At 37.2% G+C, this 24,104-nt stretch overlaps 1 protein-coding gene across 10 annotated transcripts in view; it reads right to left on the bottom strand.

Annotated features, from left to right (window-relative positions):
- LOC111932070 (uncharacterized) overlaps positions 1-24,104 on the bottom strand; it is a 76,386-nt gene that overhangs the window by 32,987 nt on the left and 19,295 nt on the right. For 2 of the 10 annotated variants that reach the window (XR_015289267.1, XM_086897829.1), the window contains exons 10-13: positions 14,774-14,896; positions 11,032-11,178; positions 10,227-10,305; positions 6,696-6,789 (exon numbers count right to left, since the gene is read on the bottom strand). The gene's annotated coding sequence lies outside the window, so the exon portion shown is untranslated. Of the gene's footprint in view, positions 1-4,753; positions 4,975-6,695; positions 6,790-10,226; positions 10,306-11,031; positions 11,179-13,562; positions 15,519-24,104 lie in introns of those variants that run through there. The other 8 variants (XM_086897833.1, XM_086897832.1, XM_086897831.1 and 5 more) reach the window with 8 other exon arrangements.

Below are 24,104 nucleotides of genomic sequence, written 5' to 3'. Positions count from 1 at the left end.
TCATAAAATGTACTGGCTAAATTTGTCTCAACAATCTCAACAAATTTCAATTAAGTTAAATGCTTGATACTTAGGGAAACTAAAAGAAAAGTATACATTATTTAACTGCTATAGTATAAGCACGGACTCCAAATAAAACTGGATCTTTTAATGGAATTAATATTAATGGGAAAAAATAAATCTCAAAAGTTCTCTCTTGAATTCCTCCAGAAAATATCACCTGGAATATGTATTCAGTAAACAAGGCTGCATTACAGCTACTCTAAATAACTCACTGTCTGGGTGCTCTACACTGGTATGAAGTGACTTTACCCCTGAGAAATTACTCCACTATGCAAACAGCTCTAAGAGACATTCAAAGATGATATATAATCACAAGTATCTTCCACATGTAAATCAGTGGACTAGAATGTAAAAAAAAGTCTGCCTAACATGCAGAAACATATGTTTTTGCTTTGGGACTAATGATTCATTGAATTCAAAATTTTAAGGACATCATGAGTATCAAAAATTCTCATTTACGAAAACAACTTACCTGCAACAGTCACATTTACACTGACTGCAATTCCATTGCAGTGGCAAAATCATTATGGTACAAGATACTAAAACCAATAGAATGTATTTAGAAATAAGCTTTACAAACGATTTGGCTTCTGTAAAATGGGTTCAAGCTTAAATCAACTTATATTTAAAAAACAGAACAATGTTTTGCTCATGTAAAAATAAACAAATTTTAAAAATCAGGAAAGTCTTTTGCTTCCTAATCTTGTCAGGCACTCTGTTTCATCAGAGCAGAAGGAGCTTTTCCTATTCTTCCACAACAATAACTTCATCTCTGAGGTAACTGTGCTCTCATGGACATTAAAATAAATTTTGTCCTCTTTTGGAGACTGAATGGCTTGTGTACAGCTGCAATTACCTCTGAGGAAAAGCTGATGAAAAGAGAAATCTGTGATGACCACTGAAAGGGACTCCTGTCATTCTGAACAAATGCAAGTAAAGCTGGATGCCAGATTAGTGACTTAATCATAAAATATAAGTCAATAGACAGGATTCTGTTATAATCCATCCAAGGCCAGGTTTTCATAGTTCTTATGTTATAAAATAGGACTGCTGCAAAGGTTATTCTTCTAGGGGATTATTAAATGGCCATTTTGAAACCTTTCTTTAGGCTAAAGAAATATATAAGAAAACGAAAGACAGTTGTATAATTTCCTGAAAGACACCATGATAAACTTATCCCCACCAGGAACCATCTTATCCATCTGAATCCATAATAATGTGCATTTAGGTTTGGAACTCCTCCAACTTCAAATTGATTTGCTGAATTTCATATAAAAAGTAGTGAAAAAAACACTTTTTTTCCTCCTTGACGACCTCTGAAACACATTTCAGCCTTGGGCACTTTTTAAAGCCATGCACAACAATTCAGAAGAGAAAAAGAATGACAGACCCCATACTCCAGCAGTGCCAGTAAATACCATTGCAATAATGTTATCATTCACTGTCAGATACTGAAAAGGTACAAATTGAGGCAGACACTGTAGGCTCACATGGTACTGTGCGAGGCTTTTTCTTCTCACTACTCTTCCTAGCTTATTCGTGCAGACACCACTAATGCATTTCCATCCAAAGGAGAGTTATGGTAATGAACTACTAGTGCTTTTTTATGCAAGTGAATTAAACTAAGTCAGAACTCTAAGATTTCAGTTTGTAATATTGCTCAGTATACAGACAAAATAATTTAAAATTGTTCTTAAACCACTTGAGCAGAGTTCATAGGTTCAGAAAACTTGAGCAAAAACCCAAACAGCATTATTTCAAAGTTCCTTCCTCAAATATTCATTCTGCATATGTGCTGAACATGAGGCATACCCAGAGCCTGTTTTGCATATGATATATCCCCATAACTCTGTGGTGTTTCCTGATTCTGACCATTTAAGAACTGAGCCTGGGAATTGAGCCAGATACTTGTAGCAACACATGACAGTATCATGCCCCTGGAAAACTGAATACTTTTTTCCTTTTTTTTTTTTTTTAATCACAGCTTATGCCTGTGTTACTTTCTTGCTGATAAGCCATGGTTCTGTAGCTTTAGTGCCATAAACAACTAAGAACTCATCTAAAGCTTGCTTAACTAGGTTCATGCAATCATACAGGCACGAATTGTATTTATTTCTTTGAAATAAAAGTTGAAGAGCATGGAGTCAGACCATTAACTTGATTTCATCATTTTGTCCAATAAAAACCAGCAATTCTGCCCTGAAAATTTAAAGATTTGTCTGTGTGCTCCCCCACCAAGATTTTTATGCTCTCAATCAGTACTAGTGTAAATGAGCTACAGTTCCAATAATGCATTTACAACTTGTGGGAGTCCTTCAACAATCAGGCCATGTCTTCAGAGTTCCATTGTATAAAAAGGTCCTCTGGTCAATGCTACAGCCTGAGACCAAATAGAATTGCTTCCCAGTGCCCATTGTCATGGTAAACTGGATTCTACACCTGGTGGAGCCCAGTCACTCTCAACATACAAAATATATTAAAATTTAGAAAGCGGTGTATTTGATGTTAAAGAAGTATCAGGAAATTCACTAGGATTCTAGAACCCTGTTCTATTTTTTTTCAATTACCTTGTCAATAGATTTACATTTTCAGATAATGAAAGACTTTCACACATTAAAAAATTCTCTGGATGCCTATTCAAATTCAAATATTCCGCCCTGTTTCAAGGATTTCCTGTAGTTCCTGTAGTCTGAATCTTGATGCTAAGGAAATATTGACTCCCTTCACTTTACCTTTAGAGGTGGTAACAGATAAGGAAGAGCCTTTTTGTATTCAAAACATAAGCACTCGTGTTTTAATGTGTATCACATCACTTTGCGTAACTATTAATAAATTCAATGGGAAAAGGAAATAAACATTTTAAATCCAGCTATTGGAATGGGACAGGAAGGGGCTCTACTCACATTTCATCACATCTTCAGATCTGGGTTTTGTATACACAGACAAGTTTGGCCTGAACCAATGAGGAAGAATAATGCACACAACTGTGTCTTGATCTGGATGCAGTGGCACCCAGAGAACTTTGACAGAATCACAGCTTCACTTGGGTTTTGAAGCAAAGTGTGACATGGACCTGGTGGAACTTGACAGTGCTCTTTATCACTGACCCTTGGTTTGAAATAAGTAAAACGTTCATACTGACCAATGCTTTTACCAGAAACAACAGCCAAACTTTATATGTGAAAGTGGTGTAAGACAATGATTAAATACACAACGCTTGCCTGCAAAAGCAGTAACACTTTCTGTACTGACCTTCGTCTCTCCCTGCTGTGTCTTCCCCTGAAATGCCTGTGGAGGTCAGTAATGCATAAAGCTAATAGGGGACTGTGAGTGCCAGGCCTCTGCAATGTACTGATGATAGGATTTTTTTCTCTGCTGAGGTCTGCTCACTGTCAACACTTCACAGAAAATTGCTGGACTCGTCAATTCTGCCACTATAGACAAATGTGTAAGGATATATGGATTTGGACATATACCTGTAGTCTCACACACACACTTCTAAAATCATGAAGCCTGCAAATTAATATAAAAGCAAGGCAAAGCAGATAACCTCTCATCTGGACAGCTTGCTCTCCAGTCTAGCAAGAGAAGTGGCAGACAAGTGAGACTATTTCAAATACAGTAGGGGATAAGAGGAGGACATATTGAGAAAATTATAAACATTTAGTAACTTGTTTGAAACAATTTTGTGTTTGGGGGTCCCAAGTGAGCTTTTCCCTTGTTCATTTGTTTAATTAGAGGTTAATAGCTGCATTTAGCCCTAAGGAAATGAATGTCTAGGGCCTACTTGAATTACACAATATATTAGGGGAAAATTTGAGAAAGTTATTCCTCTTTTGAATATTTTTTTGTTCATTCCTATCCACATAGCCAATTGTTATACTCAGTATATCACACTTAGGTATCCACTTTGCTGCCTAACAGTGCAACGAATGAGACCATTGCTGAGTAAACCAATCAAATGAGCTTCTTCCAGGTAAATAAAGGAGCAAACCAATTTGTGTATTTAGCACTGGAGGACAGATATAAGGCAGCAACACAAAAAGAGATATGTATAGCCATAATGCAAATTAATATAATTTTATGCTGTTTTATTATAAATAAAATGCTAAACACCACCTTTGTTCTCCAAGTGTATATGTATAATTTCATATCCTGAGCTGGTCATTCAAAAGCACTCAGATTAGGCTGAAAAGTTATATATGCACAAATTTGAACAAACAACTCCTGTTCTCAAGTTTTTTTGCTCATGATTGGATCCTCATTAGGCACACAAATGCATGGATCTTTTGCATAAACAAAAGGATAAAAGTAAGTTTACAGCAGAATGTTAATAAACAGAGTCAAATCCGTACATAAATGTTAAGCTACCATTCAGCAGAAAATTTCTAGCTAAACTTTATGAAATCTGGGGGCTCTTTATGTGAAAAAAGTTGCAGCAGCATAGCCATGTAGCCTTGACATACCCCAGCTCTTGGGAACTCTGGACCCAATCCAAGCTATTACAGTTCTTTTCCATCTAGACATATCACAATGTAACACAATAGACCTGGGTTCTGTTCTGCCGTGGCAGGCCATGACCAATTCCCTCCGAATTCAGAAGAAATGTCTGACAGCTAAGGAATCAGGCTCCTGGATTACTAGCAACTGGTATCCTTATGGCATTTATTTTTCTTATTCAACATTGCTGTTTTCCATATGAAAGTGTAAAGTCATTCAGAATAATTTGACACTTTCTCTTAGCATTGCTTGTTAAGAGCTAAGCAGGTTAACGCTAAACAAGTGGTAGTAAAGCCTTCTTCAAGCAGGACTTAGGATGGTTTTTTGGAAATCACAAGAATGATGCGGCAAATTGAGATTCTTTTTATAAAGAGTTTTCTTCCATTTGTTTCCATTACAGCTCTTGCATGCCTAAGCAAGGTGAAAATTACAATAAAACATGTACAAGATGAGTTGATGATCTGAGACAGTCAGCACAGCTTCACTAATGATAAACTGTGCCTGACCAATATGGTGGTCTTCTATGAGGGAAGACAAAATTATGTTCTCCACCTAACCTTCTGTAAAGCCCATAACACAGTCTCACAGAACATCCTTATCTCCAAATTGGAAATGGACATGGAAGTGAAGGGAGGGCTACTTGGTGGATACAGAATGGGCTGAATGGGCACAGAGGGTTATGGTCGGTGTCCCTACATTCATGGAGGGCCATTCGTGGAGGCTGGTGACGAGCGCTGTCCCTCAGGACTCTCTCTTGAGACTGGTGGTTTTTAATATCTTTATCAATGGCACAGACAGGGAGATTGGGTGCAGCCTCAGCAAGAGGCTGCACTCAATTGTTCACAGATTGACATTTGTGTCATCTGTGAACTCATTGTTCACAGATGACACAAAACTGAACGATTGTACTGTACCAGCCCCAAACCCCATAAAAACCCAAAATAAGGAAAAAAAAGGGAACCACATCACACACATCACTATCTCTCTCCTTATTCTTATCAGTTTGGCTGTTACTGAGCCCCACATGCCCAAACAACACTCCATTGACAAGTCAAATGGAGGAGAAAGCACAAATAAATAAATTACTTCTAACCTGAGACCAGAGTTCATAATCAGTCTGCAATCAGAATATATTTTAGAATCATTTCAATGTTTCATCAACTGAATTTTCAAAGAATACAGGTGGATTCTTCAATTAGTTTTTGATCATGGAAGAGAAAAAAATCCTCTTTTAAATTCTTTATCAGCTGTTTTATTTGAGACTTGTGAATATTCCTCAATGCAGAGATCATGAGAACGGACATTCAAAATGCAGTGTACTCAGATTAGCCACACTTTCTCCAAAATATATGCCCAGCTGGGAAAGCTCTTTTTGTTACATTTTTTGTTGTCACAATGTGTAATACTTGAGAATACACCTTGATAAGTAATGTTGATGCAATTTTTATTTTGACTGTAAATTCTGATTGCTACTCCAAGATATTGACAGTGACAGGTATATTGTAACAGTTCGTAAAATCATGGTTATTCTTAACTTACCAATATCCTGGAAAAAACTTGAGTAACAAGCTTAAAGGGCACTTTTGTTTTTAAAATGTTTCTAAACCCATGCTGTTTCACCTGAAATATACAACTTACTTATTGAATTAGGGTTCCTTAGAAGTTAAGCAGGTAATCCATGGAGACTGTTACTTAATTTTCTTTTGCTACCATTCATTAAATATGGTCTGTCTCTATGAGCCTTTAAGCACACTTATTTCCTTTAAATTTACCTAAAACTTTATTAGAGTCAGTCAGTACTGCCTACATAAATTTAAAACATTCCCAGTGGACAAGAATAAAACATTTAAAATCTATATTTGATCTGACAACAGCATTATCATGTTTAAATTAGAAACAGATTAGACATAATTGAAGATAAAGAGGACACAAGCATCACTCCCATTCTGGTGGAGTGGGTTTTAAATTATCAGATTCATTCAGAATACATTACATAGAAACATTGAATTGTTATCTTTAGACAGCCTTTTCTAAGAGTTTACAATTTCTCAGTTCAGCGAAGCCTGCCACCAGCTCGTTGTCAGAACAAGAAATGAAAAATCATTTGGTTCAGAGCACAGAACTGATCTCACCTCCAAAAGCACACACTTTGGACTGTAGAGGTACCACTTCATGCTTCACATTGAAGTCAATCTTTCTAAGATTCTTCCACGTTTCAGGTAATTCCTAACCACGTAACAAGAAGATATTGTTTGTCAGTTTGCAGAGTCAATAACAACCCCCCCCCCAAACATACATACTTTCATTCTCCCCAACGTGCCCTCCTTTTTCCCTATTTTTTGAAAAATATGAGTTGAGTTTGTGTTATTCCTTCCCTACTGTTCTTATGCATTGATAAAAATGGACTCTTTACACAGAGTAACTTGAAAAATGCAGTTTATGAGAAAGATTAAAATTTCTTTACAGCATCCTACATTTTCTAGTTAGAACATGTTTATGTATATTAAATTTTGAAATAATCCTTAACAACACAAAAAATGCCTCAGTGATGCAACTCATGAAAAAATAGTTTGATAAATACATTATTTTGATCCACCCATAAAAAAGGCACAAAAATAGTGACAACTGAATGTATTGGTAAGCCCCAAACATGTCAAGTAATTTTGATTAACCTGCTTAGCTCTTAATAAGGGTGTGCTTGAACCCAGTCTGGTCCATAAAAATAAAGCCATATTCCTTACATCCCTGTAAGACATCCCAAAGGCTCATCTGCTCTACGAGCTATACCTGTTGCTGACAAAAAGGCCAGCTACAAGTCTAGTTGATTATAGACATGGACTCATTCACAACAGTGTTATTAGACACAGTAATTTAAAGGCAAAGATACACAAATATAAATGTTTTTTCTTCTTTGATGTTGTTTCGAAAAAGTTACATGGGGCTTTTGCAAACATCCGTGTTTACTCTGAATCTCATTCAGCTTAATTCCACTTAATTTCAGTGACACAGCTGAAGCTCATTACTTCCTTGCAAGTCATACTGCTCAGAAAGGTTTCCTATCACTATTTGAAGAAAGTGGTTAGAAGTTTAATAAACACTAGCAATCCTCTGACGATGTATAAATATTGACAATCTGACAATGAAATACCTGTCTATAAATTATACTTTAAAATGGATATTTCCATGCAGGTGAAGTTTATTTTTCAGCTGCATTAAGATGCATGGCAGATTAGAAATGAATAGTAAAGAAATTATTGGGAAAGATTCCCCATTTTCATATGCGGTGTAAGTTTTTACATTTCCTGCAAATGATGCTAGGGAAAAAATAACTACAGAACCACATTTAGTCACTCGGAAAAATCAGGTTGATAGCAAAACTCTGATTCATAAAGAAAGAACCAGTGTTCTACCCACTGAAAAAATCAAACACTATAATGGTGCTATTTTTACTGCTTCAATTTTTTGGTCTGCCAACACTTCTCTAATTAAAGTTACATTAAAGAGCACAGTTCAAATTTTCAAGAGGTTACCTCCAATTCGCATGCACCATTTCTTTACTTCTATGTGCAAACAGGCACGTACTCGTCATGGAGCAGCAAGGACTGGCTGCTTCCCAAGGGAATGTGAGCCAGGAGCAGAAAGTTAACCCAGCAGACAGCACCCTCATCAACCAAGGGCCCAGTCCCAGAGGCCCTTAAGCATGGCAGCAGTGCCAGGTGTTGGTAACTGGGTTCATCAATAGCCCCAGACACAGCCAGCAGTGAAACAGGTGCTGGGTTCCACCAGCAAGCATAGCCAGGAATGGTAAGAGAGACAGAAGTAAGGCAAGCAAGAGCCAGACACTGGGGTCCATCCCGGAGCTCCACACCTGGAGCACAGGGCCAGGGGACCCTTTTAGGGGACAGGGCTGACAGGAGGCTGCAAGCCAGGAGCACCCTGTACCACAGAGAAAGTGAGGCCACAGGGATGAGCTTCTGTGGAGTCCCCTGGGTGTGGGGAGGAGCCACCAAGGACATTTTTAGTGCACTCAGGACACTGATAGTTTGCACACCTCCAAAGTGATTAAGCTGCTAATTACCCGACCTACCTGCACAAAAAAAAGGGGTTTTCTAATCCTGGAAGGTTAAGATTGTAGAGTTTTACAGTAAAGGGATTTAACCTGCCTCAGGTTATGCACAGAAAAACCTTTAAATTTGGGTACAAAGGTGAATTGAGACATTTTCAGTATTGGTTTGCAAAATCAAAATCATATGCTACTTGTGAGTCTTTTAGCTCAGATCATCTAGAAAAAGAATTTTCATTTAACCAGAAATGCTCATGCTTCAAAAATTATTTTTGTTCCAGCAGGGCAGTAGATAAAATCAACCTTTCAACAGATTTTATGTAAAACTTGTATATCTTAAAATGCAGCATGGGGAAATGCATGGGGAAATGTGGATTTCCTCTGTATCCCTCAGCTTGCTCTTAGCCCCAAGAGTTGGAGAGAAGCAAATACTACATTTTTTACTGCATTTCAGGATTATTGGATATTAGTCCCAAAGAAAAAGAAAAAAAAATACCAACAAGAGATTTTAGACAAGACCACAGATGTAGTAGAATTATTTATATTTCATTAATAGGCACAGAAAATGGAAGCAAAGGAACCTCTGCAAGGATGGAAATACCTGTTCTTTAGAATATGGAAAGTCTCATGAACATTTTGGGCCCACAAAATTTTAATAAAATTCTAGCTTCCCTTTACTAAGAAATTGTCCACTGAGCAGGAACTGCTTCATACATCCAATTTTATCATCAATCCATAGACTACCATTCTTTGTTAAAGTGTTGTTCCAGAACATAGTGACCAAGTCCCTTTTCCTCACAGCTACTTGACTTATTTCTTCCAGGGTATCCATCTGATCTATATAATGCTAAATGAACATCCAAAAATGAAAAAGAAGTAGAAGCAAAGATTAAATTCAAGAAAGAAAAGACATGCTTAAAGCTAAGCCACATGCCAAGACCCAAGATATTGCACTGATGGCAATGACAATTATAACTTGTCAGTCAGCAGCAGGTTTCCTGTCTGCTCCCTGAAACAACTTAATAGGAAATGACTGCTTGGATTCATGTTTCTCAAGTATTATAATTTCTGTTTCATGCATCACACTAACATAAAAATTCAAAGTACCTACCAACATCAGCTAGAGAAGAAACAATGCACTTGTTATTACTCACATCCTCCAACATGTTGATTTGACTTACAGCACTTACTAGTGAGATGAACTGTGATTCAGATCCTTATGACCATCAGTGTCACTTTTCAGTAGAGATCAAAAAAAATGCAATATTGTGTCCAACTCTGTCCTTTGTTTCCCTTTCACTATTTTACAGTGTAACAAATTTATATTTAATCTAATTTTGCCTGTGTAAACTGTGATATTTTGATATATTTATTTATTAATACTTGTTTCCGTCACATATTAAAAAAAACTGCAAAAGAAATTGCGCAAATACTTTTACACGTCCTGCTAGTCTGGCAAAAATACTCTTGCACAAAAACTTGCATATACATTGAATTTCTAGCAAAACTGTTTCACTGTGATTCATAAAGCACTTTTGTCAGCTGAGGACATAACCTCACAGCTCATAGAGAACGAAATTATTGCAGATACATGGCTCACCTGTACTTGCAGATCTGGGAGCAGACACAATATCAGGTGTCCTGGTGAGAAGTAGTAACCAAGAAAGCAAATATTCAACCTATAACCACAAAGAAACAAGCAGTTCTTGAGAAATGCCTGGCCTGGAATATGTAGAAGTCATTTGACACCAAATGCTCAGCAAAACAGGCACTGTAAAGACTGCCTATGCACAATGCACAAGTGAAAGTAGAAGGCAAATTTGCGAACCAGCTTTGAAGAGAGTTCAGCTGCAGATTTCAGTGTGTATTAAAAAGGCACTCTCAATTGGTCAAGTGAACCAGAAGAAGTTAAAAAGAAGTTAGCCATTATAATTTAAAAAATATGTGCTGGTAGCTGATGGAAATGACTGGATACATTCATAAAACAAGAGAAGCAGAGGTTAAGGAGAGTAGAATATGACAGCTCACTGAGAACAGATGGGAAAAGTCCTCATAGCCTCTCTTGAGGTATTAGCCTTCTTGGCATAAGCCATTGGATAGGGTGAGTCAGCTGGGAAAAAAAACCCTACATGCAAGTGCCTAGAGGAAAGGTCAATTGTGACACTTGAAAAAAAAAAAAAAAAAAAGGAAAAGTAGCAAAAGTAAGAATAACTGAAAAGGGTCTTTTCCAAAGTATTTGACAATCTGTCTACAGATGATGCAGTATCATAACTGTTTTTCATTAGTCTCCCCATAATATCACAGAAATTGCCATTGACATTAAAGTCCAAAGAAATTTTAAAAATTATTTCATTGCTATTAAGAAAAAGCTACACTTCAAATAAAGGACTGGATTTAAATGTTACCTCAGTGTTTTCATTCACTGAATTCAGATACTGAAGAAAACACTTGATAGCTTTGAACAGCCCATCTACAATCATGTGTTCTGTGTATTCAGTGTAGAGTTTCCATTCATCAGAAAGAGGATCTGTCTGAAGCAAATACTGATTGTCCTGGAAGGAGTAATTTAGAGAATCAGTAACAGGGGTTTAGAATTGCTCTTCCCAGTGTGTATTTCTTATTACAGCTAAGTGAGTCCAGGAATAAAGAAACTCTCACTTTGATGAAGAAAAGCATTCCCGCTATTTACAACGTAATTACCTTTTCATTGTAACTTTTACAAGTACATCTGGAACTAGTTACAGAAAACTATCTCCCTTTGGAGTTAGATTTGCATCAGCAAGTGCAAATGTTTGAAAACAGTTCTCAATTTACTTAGTCCTGACTTTCCTAAAAGTATTTACACCTATTTAGTGACAACACCTACTCCGAGAACTAAATATTTACTGGATCTACTATCATGTAGACTATGTGGCAAATCTTTTCCACTATTTCTTGAATTGTACTTCATAGGGGTTTTTTAATCAATGGAGAGAAGAAAGGATTTGTGCCATTTTTTCATGACATAAAAAGTGTTTGACTCACTCTATACAACATCCAGTTTCACATTATGCTTGTATATTCTGATTCCCTCATTCACCTTTTAAGCAAGTTCTCCCTGCCTGTTCATTATGCTCACAAAGATCTGCATTCTGTCAAGTCAGAGGCAGACATCAGTTGTTTGTCAAAACTCTCCAAATCATGTATTCTACTTGCTTTGCAGCTCGGTCTTCACAGCTTCTGGCACAGATTTTAAATGCAGTTAAATCTGCAGTATAAGAATTATAAGAATTATCTTATTCTTTCTAAGGTTATCAGAAATATCTTTAAACAGATTCCTTCCTTCTTTGCTTAGTCTGTTCTGTACCAAACCTGAATTTACCTGTTATGTTCCAATAAACCACTAATCTTTTCACTTGGGAAGAGACTGACAATCAAATTTGCTCAGTCTTCTACTTTTAAAAACACCTAATGCCAGGTTCCCAGTGCATTCAACCTTCTTATTATGTTATGTCAGTTGAGTCTGCATCCTATTTACATTAGTAGACAGCCTGGCTTTTAATGTGAACAAAAAGTTCCAGGATAGTTTATAAAACTGAAGATTTCTCACTCTCCCTGTGGTGGGCTGGACAAAAACAGGGCAAGTTTGTCTTACTGCAGTTCCTCTTTTGTCTTTCTATCATAGCTTCTGTGTGAAATACTCATATTTTAGTTCACTCACAATGCAGCCAAATGTAGAAATCTGAAGGGACATTACTCTGTTTTGAAACTGGATATCAGCCTGTTCATATTATATATTATTGTTATATTATTATAACAATTGTTATATATTATATGACAATCTATTTTGACCCTAGGAAACTCTTTTTTACTGGCCGTCCATATGCAAACTAGAACTATTTTAACTAATGTCAATCCAACATAGGAACTTCAATTAAAAAGGTTCTACCTGAATTTTACAGAAAAATCCAATATGCATCTGCCTGGTACATGAGATGTCATTTCCATCAGCAGGAGGAAGTCCCATTAGATAATTTTTTTCTTTGTTTCTACAGGGAAAATTCCCTCTACTCACCCCAGTTATGACAGTAGTTTTGTAAAAACACTTTTCTGAGAACTGGACTAAAATCAACCATGAATTTTATTTCAGTCCCTGAAAAACATTCTGCTCAGCCTAATAGTGGAACTTTCGCCATCTTTTACTAAGCTTATAAAGCACATCAACTTAATCCCATAAATTTCCTGGTTGGAGGAACTAGTTCTATCCATGCATTTAATAAATGAATGCATTAGAGATGTCCTGTATCAAGCAGAGGTACATTTCACAAAATCATGGAATCACAGACTACACTAAATTGGAAAGGACCAATCTGGATCATTGAATCCAATCCTTGGCCTTGCACAGGACATCCCAAGAGTCACATCATGTTCCTGAGAATGTTATGCAAGTACTTCTTGAGCTCTGTCAGGCTTGGTTCTGTGACCACTTCCCTGGGGAACCTGTTCCAGTGCCTGGCCACCCTTTGGGTGAAGAACCTTTCCCTGGAATCCAACCTAAACCTCCCCTGACACCACTTCAGGCCATTCCCTTGGGTCCTGTCACTGTCACTACAGAGAAGAGATCAGTGCTGCCCCTCCTCCTCCCCTCACAAGAAGTCATGACTGTAGGGAGGTCTCCCCTGAGTCTGAGGCTGAAAGACCAAGTGACCTCAGCTGCTCCTCACACTGCTCCTTCTCAAGGTCCTTCACCATCTTTACATGCTTCTTTGGACACTTCTCTATAGTTTTAATGCCTTATATTGTGGTGGCCAAAACTGCAGGTAATATTCAAGGTGAGGCTGCCCCAGAGCAGAGCAGAGCAGAGCGAGCCAATCCCTCCCTTGCCCAGCTGTGATGCTGTGCCTGCTGCCCCCCAGGACACAGCTGGCCCTCCTGGCTGCCAGGGCTGCTGACTCACATTCAACTCACCAGTGACCAGGACCCCAGGTCCCTCTCTGTGGCACTGCACTCCAGCACCTCATTCCCCGGTCTGTCTGTACATCCAGGCTTGCCCAATTCCACGTGCAGAACCTGGCACTTTCCCTTGCTCAACTTTCTATGGTTGGTGTTGCCCAGCCCTCTAATTTGTTGAGGGCTATCTGCAGTCTTCAGACTTCAAGGAGTCAACAGCTCCTCCCAGTTTTGCATCATCTGTGAACTTGCTTAGTATCACTTCCAGCCTGCATCCAAGGCATTTGTGAGGATGTTGAGGAGCACAGGGCTGAGGATGGAACCCTGTGGAATCCTGTGAGTGACTGGACACACAGCCTGATGTCACTCCATTCACTATAACCCTCTTCTGCCCAAACTGGGAGCCAATGCTCACTCACTACAATGATGTGTTTATCCAGCTGTGGGCTGGACATTTGGTCCTGAATGATCCTGTGAGAGACAGTACCAACAGCTTCACTGAAATCCATGAAGATTACATCAACTGGCTTCCCTTGATCAGCTAGGTGGGTTACTGTGTCAAAAGGAAATCAGGTTTGATAAGCAAGATCTTCCTGTCATGAAGCTCTGCTGGCTGTGACCAGTGACTGCATTGTCTTTCAGGTGTTTTTCAATACCTCCCAGAATAATCTTCTCCAGAACTTTACCAGGCACTGAAGTGACACCAACAGGCCTATAGTTTCCAGGGTCCTATTTCTTGCCCTTCTTGAAAACTCGGACAATGTTTGCCAGCTTCCAGTCAGCTGGGACCTTTCCAAATTCCCAAGATTGCTCAAAAATCATCAAGAGGAGTTTTGCAATGACATCAGCTAGCTCCTTGAGGATTCTTGGATGAATCACATCAGGCCCACATCAGGATCCAGCTGGAGCATCATATCCTGCACAATTTCAGGGTTTACTGGGAGTTAGTTGATTATTCTTGCAGTCATGGTCCTCCACTCAGGACACTGAGGCCTCCTTGGTCCGTCATTTGTGTTGAAGGCAAAGAATGCATTAAACACCTCTGCCAGGTCCCTGTTTGTGAGGTGACCAATCTCATCCTGTAATCGGATGATGTTATTTCCACACTGTATTTTGCCATTAATATATATGAAAAAAATATTTTTTATTGTCCCCCACAGTTTGGCCAGCTTCAATTCCAATGGAGTTTTGGCCACACAAATTCTGAGCAATACTTACAAATGACTGATGTGCTGAAAATGCGTTCCATGTCTGAGAAGACTCTTGTAATTCATAAGACCATTTTAAACTGTTTGCAGTCACTGGTGTGTTTTCATAAGATGTATTACCTCCATTCCTTAACTTAAACAAAAATACTTATGGTAAGAGATTTACATTTTATGATCATATAAACTGCACATAAAATGTCAAATCCACTCTCAGTGACTAAAGTAACAGCTTCATATCCAAAATCTCTGTCTCTGGGCAAAACCACAAGGGCTTCCTGAAACAAGTTACATTGGGTGACAGAGGAGTTTCAGGTGCTGCACAGAGATGCTTTCATCCCCACCTTTGTGAAACAGCCTAGAAAGACGGAGCTTATGCTGGCTGCAGGCAAGTCTAGTTACTGTTCAGGAATCCCAGGGGCTTTTCTGACAGTACAAGGGGGATCCTTTGGCAAAACTTCAGCAGTAAACATGAATGACACAAAAACAGTTATAACTGTTTATAACTGTTTATAACAGGGCTATAAACACAAATGAAGACACTGTTGTATAGTCATGAGGATCACAAAGAGAAGAGATTTGTCAGATCTCGGTGTGGTTTGTCACCATGCAGATCTGGACACTTTAAGAGCATTGTGAAATCTAATTTCTGCTGCAGCTGCCAAGATAGCCATATGCTCCTTCTTTATATTTTTCTTAAAGAGAAAAGGTTTCTTTAAATTTTGTTGCAGAAATTTTCCTCCTCTTCCACATGATCCCTACAGAAATTAGGAGGAAAAAAATTCAATGAGGAGTATACTTACAAGTATGATTCAATGCTCATTGAACAGATTCTAAAAATCAAAAAGCATCCTATGAGAACCTTATGAGTACATTTCCATATTTTTCGTGCACGTCAAAGTATACCTTTAATTGCTTATATAAAGATGTGCAGATCTGAGCTTTTAGAGACAGGAAATAGAACCAAAATGTCACGGGCTACGTCAGCTTTCTTCTACATCTATGCAATTTCTGCTGTAATTATTTTCTATTGGGATTCTAAAGAATTGGATAAAGCCTGTCAACTTTTTGTCTAAAGTTTAAGTGTTTTGCTTTCACTGAATTTCATCAGAAGGTAATTTGGTTGTGAAGGAAAAAAAAAAAAGAATTCTAAGCATCTGCATGTTCATTTTAAAGTGGAAGTTTAATATAATTTGAATTTCAATGAAATAAGATGAGAAAGTGTTCAGATTTCAAGTATTTTTAAATTTCTCATGAACATTTCAGAGCCTCCAAAACTTGTGTTTTGGTTCATAAGAGCATCTGCTTTTTAAAAATCTCCCAGTTTCCTGCTACTATTACACTGTCAAGCTCCTTTTTATAGTATCCCCTTTTTAAAATCCTAATTCAGGGAGAAGTGATCTTCATACTCATGAGTGTCTCATTTCCACACAAGCAATACACATCATTACAAACTTGATCAGTAAAGAGAGAATCAAAAAATTTCCATGGCCTACATTTTGGCCAGAAGGATTGGTGAAATACAACAAATTCTCTGAATGGTACAATAAATCTCAAAATGAACTAAATCATTAAATTCCCATGAAATCTGCTTGTAATCAAGCTAAAAATACTGTGGAAAAACTGCTTGTCTCATGGTTTCTTCAGTAATTCTAATTTTGGTTTTTGTTTGAAAGCCAGAAGTGCCTAACCTAGCCTGAAAATGTACGGCAATGTTCCAAACGCCATGGCAGCATTTTGAGAATATCAGCAAAAACCAGCTGCAGGTTTATTTTGATTTCAGTTCAACCTTCTCCTAAGTTGTTTGACTAATTTCAGTATATGTGGAAATCCGTTCCCTTACTTTCTGTTTACTTTAGAAACAGTTATTACTTTAAAAACAGAGAACATACAAAATTTCATCTCTTATGTCCTAGCAATTTCAGGCTTAAAAATGAAGACACAACTCCAAGCATCTTAATACTTTTTTGAAGGAGCAAAGATTTTTAATTTCTATCACCGAGGTGTGAAAATTAAAAGAAAAAAATTCGCTCTTCTTGTTATCATATAATAGGTATATAAGTATGTACTTGTAGAACAGTAAGATTACTGAAAACACTGCACAGAAGATGAAAAAAAGAGGCCCTTGGAACCCTTATGCTTCTATAAAAATACAGCATGTGCCCAATGAGAAGAGAGAAATTAGTAGGTATAATCCAGAAAACAGGCAAAGAAACTGTGTTCCTGATTGCATACAGAATATAGAAAAGCATTGAAAATTCCTATCTAATTACTTCAAACTTATTTCAAACCCCAGTTGAAATATAATATTTTTCTTTAGAGAAAAAAATATATTGAACTATACTAATTAATGTATATTAAATTAATTCATTTAATAAATAATAAAATATAAGGAAATTAATAATTCTAAAAAGAATAATTATATTAAGAAGAGGTTGGAGATTTTTGCTACTTTCTGCTTTTGATTCTCAAACAATTCTTTGTAGCAGGTAATTTATTCATTAAACATTGACAGAATAGAAAAACTGGGATAAAAGCTAGAATGGGTGGCAGGCCTTTCCAGTAGATTACTAAATACCAACAGAAAATAAATAAATTTGCAGAAAATTCACTGAACAATAAATAAAGAATTGCAATTTTATTCTAAAACATTTTACTCTAAAACCTGTGTTTTCCCTAGATGTTATTCTGGTAAAATAACTGAATAATCTGCTAATTAATTGTAGGGTTTTTTGGGGGCTTTTTTCTGTTTGTTCGTTTGTGTTTTCTCTTTTTGTTTTGTTTTGTGGCTTTTTTGGGGTTTGGGTTTTTTTGTTTGTTTTGGGTTTTTGTTTGTTTGAGGGGGAGTTTGGTGGTAGTGGTGGTTTGGATTGGGTTTTTTTTTTTGCTTGGAAAGTAAATTAGAAATGGCATCAGGAAATATACATAGAATCCTGGTTCACAATTACCTTTATTGTCTCTTCAAATGCAAGATTAACATTTTGTGTGAATAGTAAAGGTGTTGAGGAAGAGACTATTAAGAACTGAATGATGGGAACTAGTTTAATAAAGCTATGAAAAATTAATATAGAAAAATAAAATAATGGAAAAATCTAGGTACCTTTAGAATGAATAGAAAACATCATCACTAAAGAAATATAACTTTATATAAATATATGAGTAGATAAGAAAATAATATCTGTCTTATTTCTGTAACTAATTATTAGAGTAAACTTTATCTTTGCTCATTTTGTAGGAGTGTTTTGAGAGGCAGTTAAGAATGGTGACTGGAACAGCTGCTGAAAGACCCATATCTAATGCTACTGGAAATCAGACCAGACAACATGCCCAGGAAATACCTCTTAAGAAGGCATGAAGTACTTGCATTTCCAAAACAACACAGCACACTGGAATAGCAAACATTAAATGTGAAGAAATAGTCTGACATAGCATTGTGAGACAGCTCTGCAGCCTTGCAAGTTGCACTGGCCAGGAATTGATGCTTCTTAGGCATAACCCTCTGCAGCTCTTCAGCCACAACAATGGCCCAAGAAGTTAGTGGTACAAAGCTCTATGGAAACCATTCTGGCAGAATACATGAAAACAGCTGTCCTGAAGCATTGGACAGACATCTGTCACAGTTTCTCCACCTATCCAAATAATGGACTAAGATGAGAATTTTTTTTTTCTCTCTGATCTGGTTGTACTTTCAGTTAATATTGCTTGGGAAAAAGCCCCTGTGCTATAAGGAGGCATTTCTGGAACTATTGTGAACTGCCTGTTGAATCTGAGACAGTCTGGTTTTTAGATGTCCAAAATAAGTCTTCTTACCATCACATAATGGCCCGGGTTAAAAGGGACCTTACTGACCATCTAGTTCCAACCTTGCCTTGGGCAGGAATGCCCTATGTAAATGCAGTCATAATTATTCCCATGATACTGTGGGAAGTAGCACTGAAGCTACCACTTCTGCAGATGTCAAGCCTGAAAAAGGCAAATTGCAGATGCCTAGTGGACAAATTCAATAAATACAACCAAAAAGTTTATAGTGTGATTTTATATAATTTTTCCCAATAACATGTTTGCTGCATTTGAATATGTATTACCAGCAGCAGTCTCAGTTTATGGCAGTTTGTGGTTAAATACCCCATAAAAGCTAACTCACTTGCTCCATTTTGAACTCACTACACTCATGCTGACAGCCCAAATTACAGTGTTTTATTATATTGCATCTTTACTGTGTATTTTATTTATCTCTGTTGTACCTTCTAGTATTTGGCATCTATTCAAAACCTTTACCTGTGTTCTCCTGCTGCTCTCGGGGCTTTTGTAGCTTCTTTTGCTTTTTACTCAGAGCATTATCTTTTACTTTCACACACTACAAAGTTCATTAGTTTAGAGAGCTTATGCAATCTCTCAATGACACCAAATCCCATTTGTTCATCTGATTTGCTACACAGCTGCAAAGACGGCCTGTGTATTAAATCACCAATTGTGACCACCTGTAAAACACTGCTTGTAAATATGCTATTCAAGGCATAAAGCCAGCTTAATGTAGCAGTTAAATTTTTAAATGAAATGTCACAAAAAACGTGTAAGCAATTCACAATTCAACTGGTTTGTGTACTACCCATTTACTGTTTGTTAAAATTCATGTCTTGATTTTTTTTATGTCTCTTCATAGGTTCTGCTAACAGAGCATCCATAAAAATTGGAACTTTTCATGGGGCATCTAAGTTTAATCCCTGCTGAAACAGCTATATTGACTTCATTTTTTCTGAATTTCTTTAAAAGATGATTTTGTAAGATCTGAAAAGTTCTAAGAATGCCTTCATTTGGCAATACAATCCACTGTGTAGCTCTACAGAGTAAGTACTTTGTCTTCTATTAGCTTTGGTTTTCCTCTAGTATGAAACTATAGCCCAGTCTCACCACAAGCATAAAATAATGTTCTTCTATTCCACAGTTGCATGGGTATGAACAGTCAGTGACCTTTGTTTAGTGACATTTAACTTCATCATTCTTCCAACCTATTGCAAAACCTCCCTCTCCCTAATGTTTCAAAGATGGTTTTTATCAACAACTTTTTATTAATTTCCTTGTGTCTGTGGAAGACCATTTCTAAATAGCAGCTTTACAGGAATGAGCTTTTCTCCATTTTTATTTGGGTGAGATTTCATAAGGGTCTTAATCACCTGCATCTTGTAGAACTAGAAGGAATATAGGTAGTAATGGTCCTCTTTTTCTTTTGAAACCTTCTAACAGGTTTGAAATCTTAATGAATTAAAGACCCTACAACATTTATATCAGAGAAGCCCTATGTTTTACTGTAATACTTTTTACTGAACTAGCAAGTTATTTTGCTGAACATAACTGCTGGATAAAAAATCCATGCTGTGACAAGTTAGCTTCTCCCTGCACTAATTATTTTGATCAGCATCACCCTCTTCAACTTCTGAAGTTGAAACATGCTTCTCATGTTTCTCAGGCAACCATATCCTATCAAGTGTGTTCTTTCTTCCTCAACCACAGTACAATGTCCATTTTCTCCCATATTTTTCTTTCGCCCCCCAAAAGTTCTACCTTTGTTCTGTCTCTTCTCCATTACATGTGGTATGTTTATATGCTTGTATAAACCCCTTCTCCTTACTCTAGATTTTCTGATGCATCTATTTTTGTTTGTTGTACTTGTTGGGATGCATTTGTACAGTGCTGGAAGTAAACCTCTTCTATCTCAGCAGGAAGCTGTTCCTCACAGCAATTCTGTCTGATGGCTTTCTTTCCATTTTCCCTCAGCTTCTCAAGAAATTCTATTTCCTGAAACCTTACAAATTCTCCTTTACAGTCTTACATAACTCAATGTATTCTACCTTCTCTTTTTCATCCATCTTCTCTTTTCCACCATGTTTTTCATTGTGTTAGATATTTGGCTCATTTACTCATATATTATCTACTCTGATACTTTATACTTTCTACCACTACCAAGATTGCTATTTTCTTAGAAATTTATAGAGTTTACATGTGATCATGGCACACAACTCCCATTGGTTTTAGTAACTCCCATTGACTTTAATGTGAGTTTTGTGGCTAACTCCCTGGCAACTCAGAAAATACAGGGTCTGGTGGGTATAATCTGAGTTTAGAATCACTTATTTAGAAGAGTAAGCTTTTAAAAGCATTTTCTGGTTTTGTGGTCTTGGATTATTACAACTTTTAATAGCTGAGGGACCAAAGAAGACATTTTCACATAAATTAGAGTATTTGAGGTCTACATGTCAAGATTCAGAACAAATTAGGAAAGATTAGTCATTTCCCCCTGAGTCACAGTCAAGTTTTGCCCTTGCTTTTATCATTGCAGTCTATGGTGGTCTTCTCTCGTCTACTGCAGATGAAAACGCGACTTGAATAATGAATGAGTCTATGATCAAAAATATGCAAATCTTTTTCTTCATTTCAGTATTTGGACATATCAACTTCAATTTCCTAAATCCTCTCTTCTAACTCAAGCTATTAATGATGCTAAGACAATTATCTAACTCTACCAGACTGCCTATTGTTCATTCAGCAGAAACCCCTATTTTTACAAGAATATCAAACTGTTTCTGTAATATTTCATATATCATTTCCCTTTTCTTCTGCAGTTTTTCTGTGTCTTAAGTAGTAGCCAGGGTGTCTCAAGCAACAAGAGAAAGAAGCTTTGTCTGAAAAAGTAACATATTCTTATAGACCATCTGATATAACTAAGAAAAACAGGTGAGTTTTTACATTCCCAATACCTTAATCTGTATCTTAATCTTGTGTTCTTCTCAACAGGACTAAAATCTGATGTTACTCTTTGGTCATCTAAAAAATATGTCCCTTTTTTCCTCCTTTTCACGTAACTCCTCATGTAACTCTAAAGGCAGGTTCTCCAAACCTGGGTATTTATGTACCCATTTTTCATTCCTGACATTAAGCCAATTCTCACATAGCTACAATCTTTAGTACAATTGATGACAGCAGGTTTTCACTGTTTGTTATATTTGCTTTTAAAGTAAACCCAGCAGTTTACAAAACATAAACCTGATCATTAGAAATACCTACTGTAAATCAGAACATGAAGTCTTTATTCAAGACCAAGATGTGATTATCCTTTATGTAATTTCAAGGGAAAAAAATAATGGAAGTATTTTTTCTCACACATATATTGGCAGCCAACTGCTGTGGTCCAAACTCTACCAGTGATCAAGAAGCTGGCAGAGTCCTGAGTCACCTTCTCAGGCCGGTAAGAAAACTGGCCAAGGAGAAGATATTTCAGATTCCAAAATGGTCAGAATATTTTAAAGAAAAAACTTTTTACATCATGTGTTTCAGAGAGGTAGTTCCTGCAGTATCACTTACTGTGAGCAAACAACAGTATTACATTCAGTGTCTACTGCTGCTTCTTTGTCAAATAAGCTGTGATTGGAGCCAGGGTCACTGTATGTCCATGCACACAAAGTGACTTGCACCCACAATGACTGGTATGATCTACATCTATGTGTTATTCAAACTGCTGCAAGCTTTTTCTTTGCCCACTTTTTTTTTTTTACTGAGAAGATATTTATTCCATGTGAAAGAAAGTTTTATTTAAAAAGCAATAAAAATCTTGGACACTGAGAAAAGAATATTTGCCAAAATTATTAATTTCCTAACATTTGCTGTTTAATTACATAAAGGCTAAAAGCTGCACATGAACCAAATTTAAATAAATCTTTAAAAATCAAGCTGTGCAAGTACAAAGTTGAAAAAGGGGAGGGGAGGGGAGGGGAGGGGAGGGGAGGGGAGGGGAGGGGAGGGGAGGGGAGGGGAGGGGAGGGGAGGGGAGGGGAGGGGAGGGGAGGGGAGGGGAGGGGAGGGGAGGGGAGGGGAGGGGAGGGGAGGGGAGGGGAGGGGAGGGGAGGGGAGGGGAGGGGAAAACCCCCAAACCTGCAGCTGTGAAAAACAGGCTAGCTGCAGCATGATTTATTTTCATCCTGCCACTCATTCACACTATATCAAATTTTACCTCTGAGTCCTGAAAATCACTCAAAGCATCTAAGTTTTCATTGGAGGTTTGCCTGGAGCCTTTTTCAGGATCAAGGTCTGCCTCATCAGGTGTCCTACCAACATGAATTACTCTAGTTCAAAGTATAATTCTAATACAAATTAATCACAGCACGTACTCAAATATTTATCAAAATGTTTCTCAACCTAGTAATTTCACACTATAGAATTTTGAGATATGAAATAGATTAAATATTTTACCCTAGAAGTGGCTTCCAGTCCTTTTGACTCCTGAAATGCAGGATTTAATATTGTTACTAAGAGGTGACCATTCATCTGCCAAGTGAATCTCACATGATGAGAAAGCTTTCTGCATTACAAATGTATGGAAAATTCTGTCTCAGAATTCAATTACAAATATCAATACTTGCTATTCAGAGCAACAGCTCCAAAATAAAGCTCTTTAATTTCAGATTATAATTGAAAATGTAACCAAATTACTGTATATTCTATTGCTTTTGACACCACTGACAAATACAGGAACTAATCCCGTACCTGCTACTCATATTATCACTAATGCAAGTAATCCCATTCAAATTAAGAACATGTAAACAAAAATTATTCATGTAAGTAAAAATTACAAGAAAGGGTAGATAAATCCCCTGAAATTGAATGATACAATCCATTTATTTAGTGTCTTTCTCTAAGGTATGTGGTTTTACACGCCCAGTTGAAACTAAAGGTACAACTGAGACTACAAAAGCTTAAATAACAGATACTGCACAAGGTGCAGCCAGCAGAGCTGATACAGCTGTTGATCTTATGAAAAAAGCTCCCAGAATCTCCTTTCATTCCTCACTTCATGTTCTCCCACATGCTCATAGTCTATGAGGCTCCTGACTCAAGCAGAGGGCTCAGCCTTATGAGCTACTACACAAGTGGGCACAGCCTACTGCCATGACAGTCCCATTAGAGGAAAAGAGACAGCAAAAAACACTGACAGGATTATACTGAGAATTGTTTGCTGTATTTTCCTGCCTCCGTTTTAGATCCTCAACCCACCACTACTCAGTCACAGCACAGATGACTTACCAAGAAATGGTATTATAACTAAAGTATTAACATCAAAGGAACATTTGAGTAAGAAAAAGTTTTAAAAGTCAACCCCATTCTCATTAAAAAGGGATGAATAAAAATGCTATAGATAGAATCAATTAGTCTACGGTTGTCCAAGCTAGCTGATACCTTCAAATATTAAAATCTTCTCATACACAAGTCCACAACAGACTATTCTAATCATGCTTCTGCTGCATAGCTGAGCCGATGGAGACAGGAATACATTTCTCAGTGAAATTTCCACC

The sequence above is a fragment of the Cyanistes caeruleus genome, chromosome 7 (assembly GCF_971803275.1).
Source record: "Cyanistes caeruleus chromosome 7, bCyaCae1.hap1.1, whole genome shotgun sequence".
NCBI classification, from domain to species: domain Eukaryota; kingdom Metazoa; phylum Chordata; class Aves; order Passeriformes; family Paridae; genus Cyanistes; species Cyanistes caeruleus.
This window is presented reverse-complemented; position numbering and strand designations above follow the sequence as displayed.